The sequence below is a fragment of the Notamacropus eugenii genome, chromosome 2, assembly GCF_028372415.1.
Source record: "Notamacropus eugenii isolate mMacEug1 chromosome 2, mMacEug1.pri_v2, whole genome shotgun sequence".
Taxonomy (NCBI): domain Eukaryota; kingdom Metazoa; phylum Chordata; class Mammalia; order Diprotodontia; family Macropodidae; genus Notamacropus; species Notamacropus eugenii.
The window spans coordinates 310,510,265-310,525,442 of record NC_092873.1 but is presented as its reverse complement, the minus strand read 5'-3'; the positions used below and the strand labels follow the sequence as shown (position 1 = coordinate 310,525,442).

Genomic DNA, 15,178 nt, shown 5'->3' with positions numbered 1-15,178 from the left:
ATTGGGTCATCCAACTGCCTTACATCAGCCCCTTGAATCCTCAATGGCACCAGCTGGCAATCCAGGGTAGTCATCTTGATATTCTGAATTTTCTGTATGTCATGTTTAGCCCTGCTATGGAAAGTCAAGCCTTGCCCTGTCTCAAAAGTCCCTTTTCTCTCACACTGCATTCAACATGTTTGTTGTGTGTGTGGTGAGTGTGTGTGTGTGTGTGTGTGTGTGTGTGCATGCTCACATGAAGGATTTTATTCTTTTTCTATCCTTTTTCTTCTGGTGCTCTTACGAAGGAAGAAAGTAATGAATAAATGGATGGATGAATGATGAATGAATATTAAGCATTTACTATGCATCAGACACTGTGTGAAGAATTCTTGGTATTCTTGAAAGCAAAACCATTGACAGAATGGATACTTCAGCGTCCGGGGTACTCAGTTTGTCAGAGTCTGACCTGCTGTGCATTCTTCTCTTTCAGCACTCACAGAAAGCTAGCCATCAATGGGAGTGTAGGACTAGAAGGGGATCAAGCCCTTGGATCTCTCCATTCACTTTTGGACCCTGGGCTTTTTCCCACCTGTTGGCACCGTTGGTACCTGTTGACACCATGCTGGCACTGAGAAGTTTCCTTCCTGTCTGCTTTGTGGCTTATTTAATTCAAAGAATTTTGGGGACTCACTACCACTAGTAGAGGGCTTTAAGTAACTACCACCTAATGAATTCAAGTCATTCAGTCAACAAACATTTGAGTGCCTACTATGTGCTAGGAATTGTGCTAAAAAAAAGGCAAAAGACAGTATCTGCTCTCAAGGAGCCAACAGTCTAAAGAGAGCATTCAGAAGGAAAAAGAAACTAGCAAGAAGGTAAGACCCAACAGGAAAAGCAATGGACTTGGGATCAGAAGATTTGCGTTCCATGACTTTGTTACCTCCTAGTTGTACGATCTTTGGTCACTTATTTTATGTCCCTGAGCCTCAGTAAAATGTAAAATAAGGCTGTTGGACTATCAGGTTTTTAACCATTTTTGCAACCCTTTGGCCAAAAAGTAAGACCTCTGAACGTTTTACAATAATGGATTTAAATGTGTAAAATAAAATGTGTAGAATTACAAAGGAAACCAATCATGTATACAGAAATATAGTTATAAAATTATTAAAAAAGCAAGCTCATGACCCTCATGTTAAGGATCTTTGGATTAGACTAGATACTCTCCAAGGTCACTTTCATTTCTAGAGTTCCATGCAATGTGATACAGGGTTACCATGTGGTACAATGTTTTTACGCATTGACTCCAGAGTAAGAGTACTGGGTTCAAAGCCTGCCCATGATGCTTACCCATAAGACTTTGGGCAAGTCTCACTGCCTGGGCCTCAGTTTCCTTTTGTGTGAATGAGGAGGTTGAACTGATGTGGCCTTTGAGGTATCTTCCAGCTTGAGACTTCTAGTGTTATGAGAATAATGCAAAAGTACCCACAATTATACAATTGTTATGTTAAAAATTCGAAATTGGTGTTGGTTTGGGGTTTGCCAGGATACAACATAAAGGGGTTCCATGTTGTTGTTACTGTCAAAACCACATAATTAAGACAAGATTGTAGGCCCAGGGTGAAGGACAGTGACCTCATGTCTCTCCTTCACTTTGATTCTGTCCTTGCTCAGATCCATTTGCAAGCTAATCCTGGAGAGATTTTAGGAACATGCTGGTGCTTTTCTGCATGGATTGTCTCCGATTTAGCTTCTACATATCTTTTAGTACATAGTTGTTTGCATCTTGTCTCTCCCATGACTATGAACCCGTTGAGGGCAGGAACTCTCCTTTGCCTTTCTTTATCTTTCCAGCCCTTAAGCAGAGTGATGGCACATAGTAGGTACTTCATAAATGCTAGCTGATGGATTGATGGATTATGTAGGCCCACACAAATATTCCCCATAATTCTTCATCACTATTCATTCATATGGTCATGGAACATCAGAAGAGGAAGGAACCTTAGCTAAAGATGCTGAAGAGGGAAAAATCAGCTCAAGGTCACACAGGGATTTAAATTCAGTCCCCCTCAGACTCCATTTTCATGTGGTATTTTGTACTTATTACTATATCTGATCTTTTTAAACTGAGAGAAAAATAAACAAAAAACTCCCTTTAGGTAGAAGCCCTGGTGAAATGAATTACTCGGAATTACTAGAATCATATGGGGGTGAAGAAGGGGTAAAGGAGCCATCCTAACAGCAGACAACTTGCAACCTTATGTGGACCAAGCTGGAAATAAGCAATATTGAGCCGAGACCTGAGAGCACCCCCAGCTAGAGAGTGGGTGAGAGCTCGGGGCAGAGAACACAGCTGATTGACTGTAATTCTAATTTTATTTGTACTTAGCAGCCCCTTCTCTTCCTGCCTCTCTAGAGTATGTAGTGGAGATCCAAGATTCAGTATCATCCACTATGTTTCCATGTACAGGACAATAACAGGATAGATTGCAGTGATGGAGATATCAGCGATTTCCAAATTGTCGATCTTGTGCCTCAGGTTCTTTTTGTTGGCCTGGTATATTAAAACAGAGAAAGCACTGACTGCATTGCAGTTCTGAGCAGAGGCTATTAGAGTAGGCAGTTCAGTTACCTGATAGAACACTAGATTTGGAGTCAATAAGGTTTGAGTTCAAATCTGGCCTCAGGCACTTACGAGCTGTGTGAATCCCTTAACATTTCTCAGTCTCAGTTTCCTCATTTGTAAAATGGGGGATAATAATATCACCTACCTCCCAGGATTACTATGGGGATCAAATGAGAGGATGTTTGTAAATTGTGTTGCAAACCTTAAAAGCACATAGAAATGTTAGCTATTATGATAATGATGTCTCACTTCCTCTAACAGTTTCCTCCAGGTTACAGTCATATTCCTTGCATAAGGGAGAGATAGTGCAGTGTTTTTTTTTGAGGGAAGAAATAGGTTCTGTGTTGGGTTCCAGTGTTTGGCAACTGCATCATGAAACCTGCTATCCCATCTACATGCAGGATTTTGGAATTTCAGACACTTACCTATCTAATTCAACTCATCCATTTCCCAGAGAAGGAGGAAGAGAAGGGAGAGCAGAGATGAAGGTTTCTTGGAGCCATGATTATATTTAAACTTAAAAAGGACCATCTAGGTCATCTAGTCCATTCCTCTTATTTGACAGAGGGGGAAATTCATTTGACAGAGGCCCAGGGAGGGAAAGGGACTTTTCATAAGGTCATTTTTTAAAAAGAACCACAATACAATCAATTTTACATGGGAAAAACTAAGCTCCTGAGAGAAATGATCTGCCTAGGTCACAGTTAAAAACCAGATAAGTGAAAAGACTAGGATTTCTTTATTTATAGAAGGGGAAACAGTTCCAGAGAGGGAAAGGACATGCTCAAAGTCATGCTGCTAGCTATCAGAAGAACTGGGCAGCTTAGGTTGCCATGGTGCACAGAGCCCCAGGCCTGCAGTCAGAAAGACTCATCTTCCTGAGCTCAAATCCAGTCTCACACACTTATTAGCTGGGTGACCCTGGCAAGTCACTTAACCCTGTTTGCCTCAGTTTCCTCATCTGTCAAATAATCTGGAAAAGGAAATGGCAAAGCACTCCTGTATCTTCACCAAGAAAACCTCAAATGGGGTCCCGAAGAGTCACACAGGACTGAAACAACTGAACACCAACAAATTGGAAGAATCAGGATTTCCATAAAGGTTTCCAGGAACCAGTGCCAATCATCATTCTATCACTCTCATGGTTCCTGTTGGTCATCTGCTTTGCACAACTCTAAACCAGGATCAGAGAAGGATGCTTCTGTTTGTTCTACTTTTGGGTTCATGAAAAGTCACACTAGGAGATGGGGCATGTGCAGGCTGATGAAATGACCAGTTTGATAAACTGATCCCTCATACATGGTTGGCATTTCTAGCTATGCAGGCAGCCTCCAGTTTGCAAAAGGGTATTGGGTTCCAAAGCCTCGTTTGTTTGCCTAGTGTTCACAACATTTGAGTGCTTGAAACTTCCAGGAAGGCAGGTTCTTTGCTCCTCTGGCCAGCCCCCCAAATCCCATCTCAACCTCAATCAGTACATCTGAGGGATAATTTTGCCCTAATGTGCTTTGTTTTTCTTTTTAAATTTGTATGGGCATCTTTCATTTCTATGAGCCATGCTATTTCTTTTCACGTAGAAGGAATTGAACAAATGCTTATTGATTGACTATACAAAAGTATATTCAATTACCCTTTGCTTCTTTGTCTTTTTTCTTAATTTCTATTGATGCTATCTGCTTTTATGCCATATTTGTTTTTTAATGAGAGGTACAGTAGCTAAAACATTGGGCCTAGAGTCAGGATGATAAATTCAAATCCAGCCTCAGAAACTTACTCACTGTGTGACCCTGGGCAAGTCACTTAGCTTCTGCTTACTTTGATTTCCTCGTCTGTAAGATGAGGGTTAATAATTGCACCTACCTCCCAGGGTTGTTGTGAGGATGATATGAGATAATAATTGTAAAGTGTCTGGCACACTGTAAGAGCTACATAAATATTGGCTATTATTATGGTTGTCGTTAGTGATTTGAGATTCAGCCTCAAAGCCAAGAAAACCTAGATTTATAGTGCCATGTCTGATATATACTGCTTGTATGACCCTGTGCAAGTCACTTAACTTTGCAATGCTCTAGGCAACTCTGTAAGACCATAAATTGCAAAGAAACTATTAGTCTGCATTGACTGGGAATGTTTCCTAACCTAAGTCTCCTGTGCCAATGCAATCCCAGGTCCTGTCTGTATTCCTGTCATTTATAAAAGTACTACACACCCTCTCCCTCCATTGCCACCAGTTATCCCTTATAACAGAAATTTTAAATAAAAAGAATACAGGTTTGCAAAACCAACCAACACATCAACCATCTCTGACAAGGTATTTAATGTTTCACACCCATAGTTACCTGGTTCTGCAATGAATGGAAGGAGGCACATGTTCTCAACTCTGGGATTCTACTTGCTCATTATAAATATCCATAGACTTTTCTTTTGAAGTGGAAATAAAGCTTTTCTAATCTGGAACATAGGGGTATCTAGGTGGCACGCTGGATAGAGTTCCAGGTCTGGAGTCAGGAGCACTCATCTTCATGAGTTGAAATCTGGCTTCAGAACTTAGTATGTGACCCTGGGCAAGTCACTTCACCCTGTTTGCCTCAGTTTCCTCATCTGTCAAATAAGCTGGAGAAGGAAATGACAAACTACTCCAATATCTTTGCCAAGAAAACCCCCTATGGGGTCACTGAGAGTTAAACATGACTGAAAAGACCGAACACCAACAAAATCTGGGACATTCAGGCAAGAAGTCTATTCTGACAGGGCAAACCCATTGAAATTATTATTATTAAAAATAACAACAGTTAATTTATTATTAATAAACCACTATTAACCTCTTAATTATTAAAGATCATTATAAATTTGTTAGCAATAATTAATAAATTTTGTTAACGTGGTTAAAATTAATAATCAGTTATTCCTAAGACCATGGGATTTGCAGTGGAGAGGAACTTTACAGATCTTCTTATCCAACCTTTTCATTTTAAAGAAGGAGAGACAGGCCTAGAAAGATTAAGTAATTTACTCTTTCAAGGTGACATAGGTAATAAACAGAACCAGGTTTCAAAGCCATAGCCTGTCTGACTCCATACACTTTCCTCACCTTAACATTGGTTGAGCAGTCATTCAACCAAGTAATAATTCCCAACTATGAGTTTTCAAAGAGGAATTCAACCATTTCTCCTCCAATCTAACTTTCTGAGCCTCAGTGAAAAGTCTGAATTGCAGGCTATTTTTAATGTAATGCAGTATTTTTACTTTCAAATGGTGAACATATGCCAGAATCAAATATAAATGGGTACTAATCATTAAAATGAGGAGGCTTAATGAAAAAATTATAATTCACAACATGCCTTGGTGACACAACAGTATATCATAAACATAAAAAATAAAAACTTTAACATCCAAGACATAATAACAACATACAAGAATTAATTGCTGGACGAAGATATTCTGGGAATGTTCCAAGAATCCTTAATTTCTTAAGGTCTTAGTTTTAGAAAAAAAAATATTGTTTCTGGAGTGTGAGTGAGAGTAGTAGAAAAGATAGAGCTGGCTTTGGAATAAAGAAAGCCGAGGTTCAAATTCTGCTTGGGGCAAAGGAGAAAGTCCTGGATTTGACATCACGGGACAATGGTTCAAATCTTGTCTCAGTCCCTTACTACCTATGGGATCTTGGGTAAATCATCTAACCTCTGTGGGACTCAGTTTTCTCATCTGTAAAATGAGAGAGTAGACTCCTCAGGTCCCTTTCAGCTCTAAATCAATTGACCAGGGGCCCTCTCCATTTATCCTAATCTCTATCTTGCGATTTGACCCAGATGGCTCCAGAGGAGAAAGTGAGGCTGGTGGCTTTACACAGCCCTGCCTCACTATAATCCAATTCAAGTGCAAGTCACAGCATCACCTTCCTGATGTCATGGTCCTCTTGGAGAACAAAGGACAAACAACAAATTGATGATCCTATGATCTGGTCTCTAATATTTACTAGCTCGGAGAGCCTGGGCAAGTCACTTAAATCCTCTCTCAGATTCAGTTTCTTCACCCACAAAATGAGGCTGTCAATGCCTATGAAGTCTACCCTCCCGTTTTGTTGTGAGGCTTAAATGAGGCAATATGCGTAAAGTGCCTGACAGCTTTCAGCACTATAGAAATGTCAGTGATTAGTATTCCATCTCGATTTTCTTCCTTGTAAATAAGATGCGGAAATTGGAGGATGAAATGATTTTGAATTTCTTTTTACTCATTAATACTCATGACTGCTCTAATTTATTGCAAATTCTGAATGGGTGGGCTGGAATTAATGCAGCTTTATTGTATACAGAGGGAGTGGGGGTGATGCAGTCTAGTAGAAAGAGCCCAGGACTTGGAGGCAGAAGACCCAGTCTTGAATCCTTGCCCACTCACTAAATGACTGTGTGACTATAGATAAGTCATTTTCCTTTTTCCAGGGCTCAACTTCATCTATAAAATGATGATAATGCTTGGTACTTCTTGCTTCACAGGGTTGCAGGAATGCTTGCAGGTTGATAAACATTTATTAAATACCTAATATGTGCCAGGCACTACACTAGGCACTGGGGACTACAAAGAAAAAAGTAAAATGGCCTCTGTCCTCAAGGAACTTATATTCCAAATGGGAGACAACATAGGTCTGTGAGGGTGGCACTAGAGATACTTATATCCCCATTTGACAGAATGGGAAATTGAGGCTTAGAGAATTCATCCTTTATTTGACAGATGAGGAAATGTAGCGAGCATCAATGAGTTTAAGTGACCTGCTTATAGTCATGGATTTAGGAAATATTAGAGGTAGGATTTGAACACAGGTCTCCCTGACTCCAAATATAGCAAACATTACATTATACTGTTGCTTTCCATGTAGATACAATGTCTTGAAAACCTTAAAGAAGCATATAAATGTATATTTCTGTTATTGTTGTAATAATGTCATTGCTACTCTCAACTCTCCTCTGACTTCCATAATGGTAGCCATTCCAACACCATGGTACAATGAGTGGAAAGTGTACTGGATTTGGAGTCTGAAGATTTGGGGTGGAATCCCAACTTTGCCATTTACTTCCTGTGTGACTTTGTGCAACTCCCCTAACCACACTGGGCCTTAGTTTCTCCATCTGTAAAATGAGGAGGTTGGATGATATGACCTCTGAGGACCCATCTCACTCTACCTATGAGATCTACAATTTTGTGGTCATACATTCTCTGGGTCTCAGTTTATTCATTTGGTAAATGTGAACCTGGGCAAGTCACTTAACCTTGTTTGCCTCAGTTTCCTCATCTGTAAAATGAACTGGAGAAGAAAATGGCAGACCATTCTAATATCTTTATGAAGAAAACCCAAAATGGGGCCATAGAGAGTCAGAAGCAACTGAAATGACTGAACAACAAAACGAAGGGCATGGATGAGATGACCTTTAAGGTCTTTTCCTGGCACATACTAGGTGTTTAATAAATACTAGTCGATTGGTAGATTAAGTAATCTATCATCCTCTGACCTTATGACTATAGCTGCTGAATAGTTGGAAGGGACCGTAAAGTTCATCTTATTCCAACATAATAGAAAACCTTGGCTCAATCAGTTAGTCAATTAATCAACAATAATGTATTAAGCACCTGTTATTTTCCAGGTATCATGCAAAATGCCAAGGATATAAAGACAAAAATGAATAGTTCCGTCCCTTTAGGGACTTACATTCTATCAGGTGAGAAGTGCAAAGAGCAGAACAAAAAGGAGTTGCCAAAGTCATATGGCATATAAATAGAACCCTGGTCAGGATGAAGCAATGATGATAATAGCTCATGGTGACAAAGTGGGGTGAGGTTTTTGACTTCATATAGGTAGTGTGAATGGATTCATCCCCATTTTACAGATGAGGAAACTGAGGTGACTTACCCAGGATCACACAGCTGGTAGGCATCAGAGCCAAGATTTGAGCACAAGGTCCTATTATGCTCCCTATGTTTCATATGTGATAGCTAAGCCACCTGTTGTCTTTTTCTTGTGTTTGTCCTTCATTCTCGAAGAGGACCATGACATCAGGGAGATGATGATATGACTTGGAGTTGATTTTGATTTGAGTGAGGGAAGGGTGTGCAGAGCCATCTGGGTCCAATGGCCAGAGAAAGAATCATTTGAGTTACCCAGCTAGCTGGGTCTGCATTCAGGCAGCTCAGTCTACTCACAGGTTGTGTTTATCCTTTGTTTTTGAAAAAGACCATGACATCAGAGAAATGATGACATGACTAGAACTTGATTGTGTTTTGAGTGAGGGAGAGTTATGCAAGGTTACCAGCCTCACTTTTTCCTCCTGAATCATCTGGATCCAGTGACCAGATATTCATCAGGATGCCCAGAGATGGCCCAGGATGTAATGGAAGACCTTGGCCCTTTTAGGCGAAGGTCTTTTCAGGTTCTTGCTTTGAGTGAGGTAATGCCCATTTAGTGAATAGGTTTTTTCTATAGCTATGCCAGCCATACAAGTCTTTCTCTTCAAAACAACTTCAGTGGTTATGTGCAAAAAGTGAGTTTTTCCATGACTCCTGGGAGGGAAAGCTTCCTAACTTGCCCTTCTTTCACCAAAGGCACTCTAAACTGTAGGGAACAGCTGCTTATCACCATGGTGAAATCTCTCTTCCCCAAACAGGCTGGATCACTTGTCTCTTAGTTGGAAAGCCAGAGCTGACTTGAATGATACTTTGCCAGTTGCAAAGAAGCCAAATCACATGACTGACTCCTGTCCCTGGCAGGAAGAAGGGGCTGGGCCAATGTCCTGGATCTGATACCTGGAGACAAATGCCAACTGGCAGATGAAGTCACTGTTTTTCTTCCTGCTACCCACTCCATTTTAAGGTGTTGTAGGTCTTTACCTCTGTTCAGGGTGGTGGTGGTGGGATAGACCCCTGACTATGGCAGGTGAGTAGTGCACTTTCAGGGCTCCTACACGGGGTGGGGGGCATGGACTTCTTCCTTTTACGGGTCCTCAGGCCTGTTATGACCATTCCTCGTGGTCTTCTATTGGCCCCTGTAGCCCTGAATTATCATCCCTAGATTCTTTTTGCAATGGCTTCCTTCTTCCTGATCCTACTATCCATCAAGCTTTCCATGACCTGTTACCTCCATTCACCTGCCACCTCCTCCTAGGGGTTTGATTAAATCACTAGTGTGGCCTGAACTCCTAGAAGGACAGGCTACCCCTCTCCCAGTGAAACTGTATCGCTTGACATGAATATCTGTCCCCCAACTGATTTTGTCTCAGTTACAAGAACTCTATCATGGCTCTGTCTGACAGGCCACATTATTCCAAACTGTTCCTTATCCTACTGCAGCATCTACTTTAAATCAGGGATAGCAAAGGAAAAAAATTCATGTGCTTCTTCTACACTGTGCTATATGTATACTCCTGACTTTTCACTACTAAAACCTTACCTCTTCCCAGTCTGGCTGAGTTAGAAAGGTTTGACTTTGCTAACAATCAACTTCATGGTTTCTTAGAACAAAGGAAATTTATTTTATGGAGTCTTATTTGCGGCATGATGCACATGCCTGTCTCAATAGAGTAACCTATGGGAAAGAAGCCTATTTTAAAGGAAATGACGGTGACAGCAGTAGGAAACTTAAGTCTGAAGCCCATCCATGGACAGAGACAGAAGGACCTTATTTCCAGTCTTACTGAATATTTGGCAAATATGCAGACAGTAGTGCAGTTCCCTGTAATGGAATACTAGGTTTAAAGACAAAACACTCAGATTTCAGTCCTGGCCCCACAACTTCCTTTCTATGGGCCTCAGTTTTCTTATCTGTACAATCCTTAAGGGGACTGGCTTCTATGATCTATAAGGTGCCTTAGAGAGGTAGTGTGGTATAATGGAAAGTGTTCTGAATTTGGAGTCTTAACAAACCTAGAATCCAATCCTAGCTTTGCTAAGTAATCCCTAAGCCCCTAGGAGGCTCAATTTCCTCATCTGTAAAATGGGAATAGTAAAATCTCCTTTCTCTGCAAGGACCAAGTGAGAAGATTTACGTAACATACTTTGCAAACCTTCTAGTGCTAGATAAATGTCAGCTTTTTATGAGTTTGTAAGACTGCTTGCATTTGCAGAGAGGAGACCAGATTCTGTATGTCTACAGAAGGGACTGGTGGCATAAGAAGTGGATGTTTTCTAAAGCTTACATTTCTCTTGTTTTGAGTTAAGGGCCCTTACTTAGCCTGGGGTTCCTGGATGGATTTCAAAAGTCCAGCTTGAAAGGGAAAAAAGAACCCCGTATCTATATTTTCATTACCATTTGGTTTCCTTTGTAATCTTTTGTGTTTTATGTTTTTAAACACAATTATTCTGAAAATGACTCCTTAGGCTTCATTAGAAAGCAAAGGGGTGCTTGACATAGATAAAATTAAGGCTTTCTTCACTAAGTGAGCCTTGGAAGGCAGCTGGCATTGTGGATAGAGAGTTGACTTTAGAGTCACGAAGACCTGGGTTCACTTGCTGACTGTGTAACCCTGAGTAAATCACTTAATATTTCAGAGTTCCAGGCAACTCTCATAGTAGAAATTTCAGAAAAAATGCTGACCTAAGGTGTTGGTACAGAGATTTTTACTCATTAGAAGACCCCTAGCAATGAAATCCCCAGTCCAGCCCCCACCTCCAAATGAATGGATAATCAATAAAAGTGAATCTTACCCACAGAATTTGAGATGAAAGGTTGAAGAAGTATATATTTGTATGGCATTTTAAGGTTTGCAAATTATTTACACATTATCTCATTTTATCCTCACAACAACCCTCGGAAGGTAGGTGCTATTATTACCTTCATTTTACAGATGAAGAAACTGAGGCAGACAGGGTTAAATGACTTATCTAGGGTTACGCAGCTAGGAAGTGTCTGAGGTGGGATTTAAACACAGGTCTTCCTTACTCCAAGTCCAGGACTATCTAGCTGGGTTCCTCAAAATTGAAGAAAGACATTGAACTTCTCTGGATATTGGTTGAGTTGGTTTTTAAACCCAGTTCCATCACTTACTCTGTGTCCAAATCACCTAACCACTCTGGGCTTCAGGTTTCTCATCTGTAAAATGAAGGGGATGGAATAGATGACCTTTGAGGTTCATTTTAGCTTTATATTTATGCTTCTGACTTTTCAGACTCTATCATGTATTAGATGGGAGCTCCTGCGGGTAGACTTGTGGTATTACAGCTCAGCTCTATTGGACATTATAAATATATAGAAATAAAGAAAAAAGAGGAAAGCAAAATTCTAGGAATTGTTAGTGGACTAGTGTTGCTTTTGGAGTATCTCTGACGTGCACCCGGGGCCAGTAGATTCTCCACTAGAGTTCTAGGGAGTCTGAGTCATCACATCTACAGTGAGAGGGATGTCAAATTGAGGGAAGGGGTCTGGAGAAGGATGAGCCATTTTACTCTTGCCACTTTTCAGAAAATGATGATGGGATTCAGGCCTAAAGAGCAATAATGCAGCAGGGTATGTGGGCCCTGGACTGAGAGAAATAGATAAGGAGTGGGAAGACAGATGTGGGAGAAAGCTAAGTTGAGCTGTAGGATTGACAGATGGTTACTCATCCAGCTGGCTTGAGTATTTATACATTATTTATTTAAATGACTCTTTTAAAAAGGAAATAAAAATAGTGAGATGTCATCCCCAATCTACACCTTCATAAATATAGGTAGTAAGTACAAAATTAGGCCATGCCAATGCTTTAGAAACTGTCCCCCCAACACAGACATGCACACACACACACACATACACACACACACACACACACACACACACACACACACAGAGATGGCTTCCCCAGAAACATGGCAAGGGTATTTCAGGGGCCAGTAGTATTAGTTGCACACAGGTTGGGACTTTTGCAAAATTCTCCTTGAGGGCTTTTACTTACACATGCCACTAATACAACAGAAATAAATATTGTGTGGCAGCTATGTGGTATCTGATTTAGAGTGCTACCCTTGGTGTTAGGAAGATTTGAGTTAAAATCTTGTCTCAGACACTTATTAGCTGTGCTACCCTGGGCAAGTCATTTAACCTCTGCTTGCCTCAGTTTCTTGAATTGTAAAATGGGAATAATAGCACGTACATCTCAGGGTTGTTGTGGGGATCAATAAGCTAACAATATGTGTAGAGTGTCTTACAAACCTCAAAGCATTGCTGAAATGATAGCCATTATTATTAGTTATTACATGAAGAGTTGACAGTACTGATACAGGTGACTACAGAGCTATTTTCAGCAGCATGGAGGAACATGAATATTTCTTTCCCCTTATACTTCCCTTAGACTGCTCCTCACCTACCTCATTTGAAACTGGTCCTTTCCCAAGGGCAGAAAACATAGCTTTTTAGGGGTAGTGGTCATAGATCTTGCACGAGAAATACATAGTGACTTGTTACGTTACCATCAGCTAATCACTGAACCCCTTTGGTGATCAGTTTCCTCTTCTGTAAAATGACAGAGTTGGACTAGATCAGAGTTTCCTAACCTTTGTTATTGCTGTCATGGGCCTCTTTGGTGGTCAGGTGAAGGTTATGAACTACTTATCAGAAAAATGCTAATTCATAATTGAAGGAAATGCTAAATTTTAGTCAGAAGTTAATGAAAATAAAGATACATATTTTTTTCTTGTCCTGATTCATGGACCCCTGAAAATCTATACACAGACCTTATGTTAAGAACCCATGGACTACACCAGTGCTGTCAAACTCAGATAGAAATGGATCCCTGCAGGCTGCATGCTGACTTGGAAAACCACAAATGAACAATATCTATGCTGTATTGTATTTTCATTCATTTTGTTAAACATTTCCCAGCTACATTTTCATCTGGTATAGGCTGCACTTAGTAGAGCTGCAGCTTGAGTTTGCTACTTCTTGACTAGAGGAACAACAATGTGTCTTCTCTTCTGGCATTCTTTGCTCTAAGGTTTCTTTCTGCCCTAATGTTCTCTGTTTTAAGTTCCCTTCCAGATCTGAGATTCTCTGTTCTAACTTTCAATACTCCAAGGCTCCTTCTAATGCTAACATTCTCTGTTCTAATATTTCTGCTAACTTTGGCATTTCTATGCTTGTTGTGATCTCTAACATGCTCTGTTCTAATGATCCCCCTTCCAAGTTCCTCCTAGCTCTTAAGATTCTGTGTTTTAAGTTTTCTTTCCAGCTTTCATGTTTTCTAAGTTCTCTTTCATCTCTGACATTCTGTGGTTCTAACATTTCATGCTCTAAGGTCCCTTTTAACTTTATAGTTTTACAAACAGCCATTCATTCAATATACATTTATTAAGTGTTTACAATGTGCCTGGCATTGTGCTAAGCACTAGGGGATACAAAAAGAGGCAAAAGACAGTCCCTACCCTTATGGAGCTTATAATCTAATGGATTGAAGGGGGCTGCATCTTATTGTCTCAAAGCCTATTGCCATGGACTTTGGAGGGGGGCAGAGCCAAGATAGTGGAGTAGAGAAGCACTCAGCTAAGCCCACCAACCTGCCCTCCAAAGACATTTATAATAACACCTCAAATCAAACTCTGGAATGACAAAGTCAACAAAATGCCAGAATGAGACATCCTTCCAGACCAAAACAACTTAGGAGTTGAGAAAGAGAGATCTATGACATGGGTAGAATGTAGCCCTGGAGCCCACACAGAGGAAATCCCAGTGGCATGACTGGGTGGTAGCCACTGAGGCAGTAGGTGTTCCCAAGTCAGGAATGGTAAGAGGAACTGGCAACTGGTCAGAAAGAGGCTGCAGGGCATACCTGTGCTAGCACTGGATGCAGGACCAGATGGTGTTTGGCAACTCCATTGCCTCGACCCATTTCTGGGTCATAGTCCAAGGACAGTCAAGAAGTGGAAGCCCTGAAGAACAGTATTTCCAGTCACAAGGGATCAGGGATCTGAGGAACAGTATTGATTTAAATTCCAAGGAAACAGACAGAGGCCTTTCTTGGGTAAGGACCAGAGTACAGACTAATACACAAAGAGCTGCTGTGTGAACTTGGACAAATTAATTAATCCTGTTTGCCTCAGTTTTCTCATCTGTAAAATGGGCTGGAAAAGGAAATGGCAAAACACTTTGATGCCAAGAAAACTTCAAATGGAGTCATGAAGTCAGACATGACTAAAAATGACTGAACAAGAAGTAGATCAGGAGAACAGTGACCATACCTCTCCCTGGATAACACCCCCTGGGAAGCAACAGAAACTTCAAAACCCCCAAACTAGCTTGGAAAACAGTAGTGTGAAAAAGCATGAAGCTTGAGACTAAACCTCTTCCCCCTCTCTGAATGAAAATTCTGTGTTTTAAGGTGTTATTTTCTTCATTATTTTTTGTGCTTCTTTTGCAAATCAAGAAATAGGATGGAAAAATGAGCAAACAGAAAAAAAGAAGGTGACCCCAGAAAAGCTACTATGGTGAAAGGAAAGATCAAGACACTAACTCAGAAGAAGACAATGAAGTCAAAACACCTACATGCAAAGCTACAAATAAAAATGTGAACTGGATACAAATTCAACAAGAATTCCTGAAACAGTGACAGAAATTTTTTTCAAAAT

At 40.5% G+C, this 15,178-nt stretch overlaps 1 protein-coding gene across 1 annotated transcript in view; it reads right to left on the bottom strand.

Moving 5' to 3' along the window:
- LOC140527776 (acid-sensing ion channel 2-like) overlaps positions 1-15,178 on the bottom strand; it is a 370,541-nt gene that overhangs the window by 213,893 nt on the left and 141,470 nt on the right. The gene's annotated exons all lie outside the window — the stretch shown is intronic.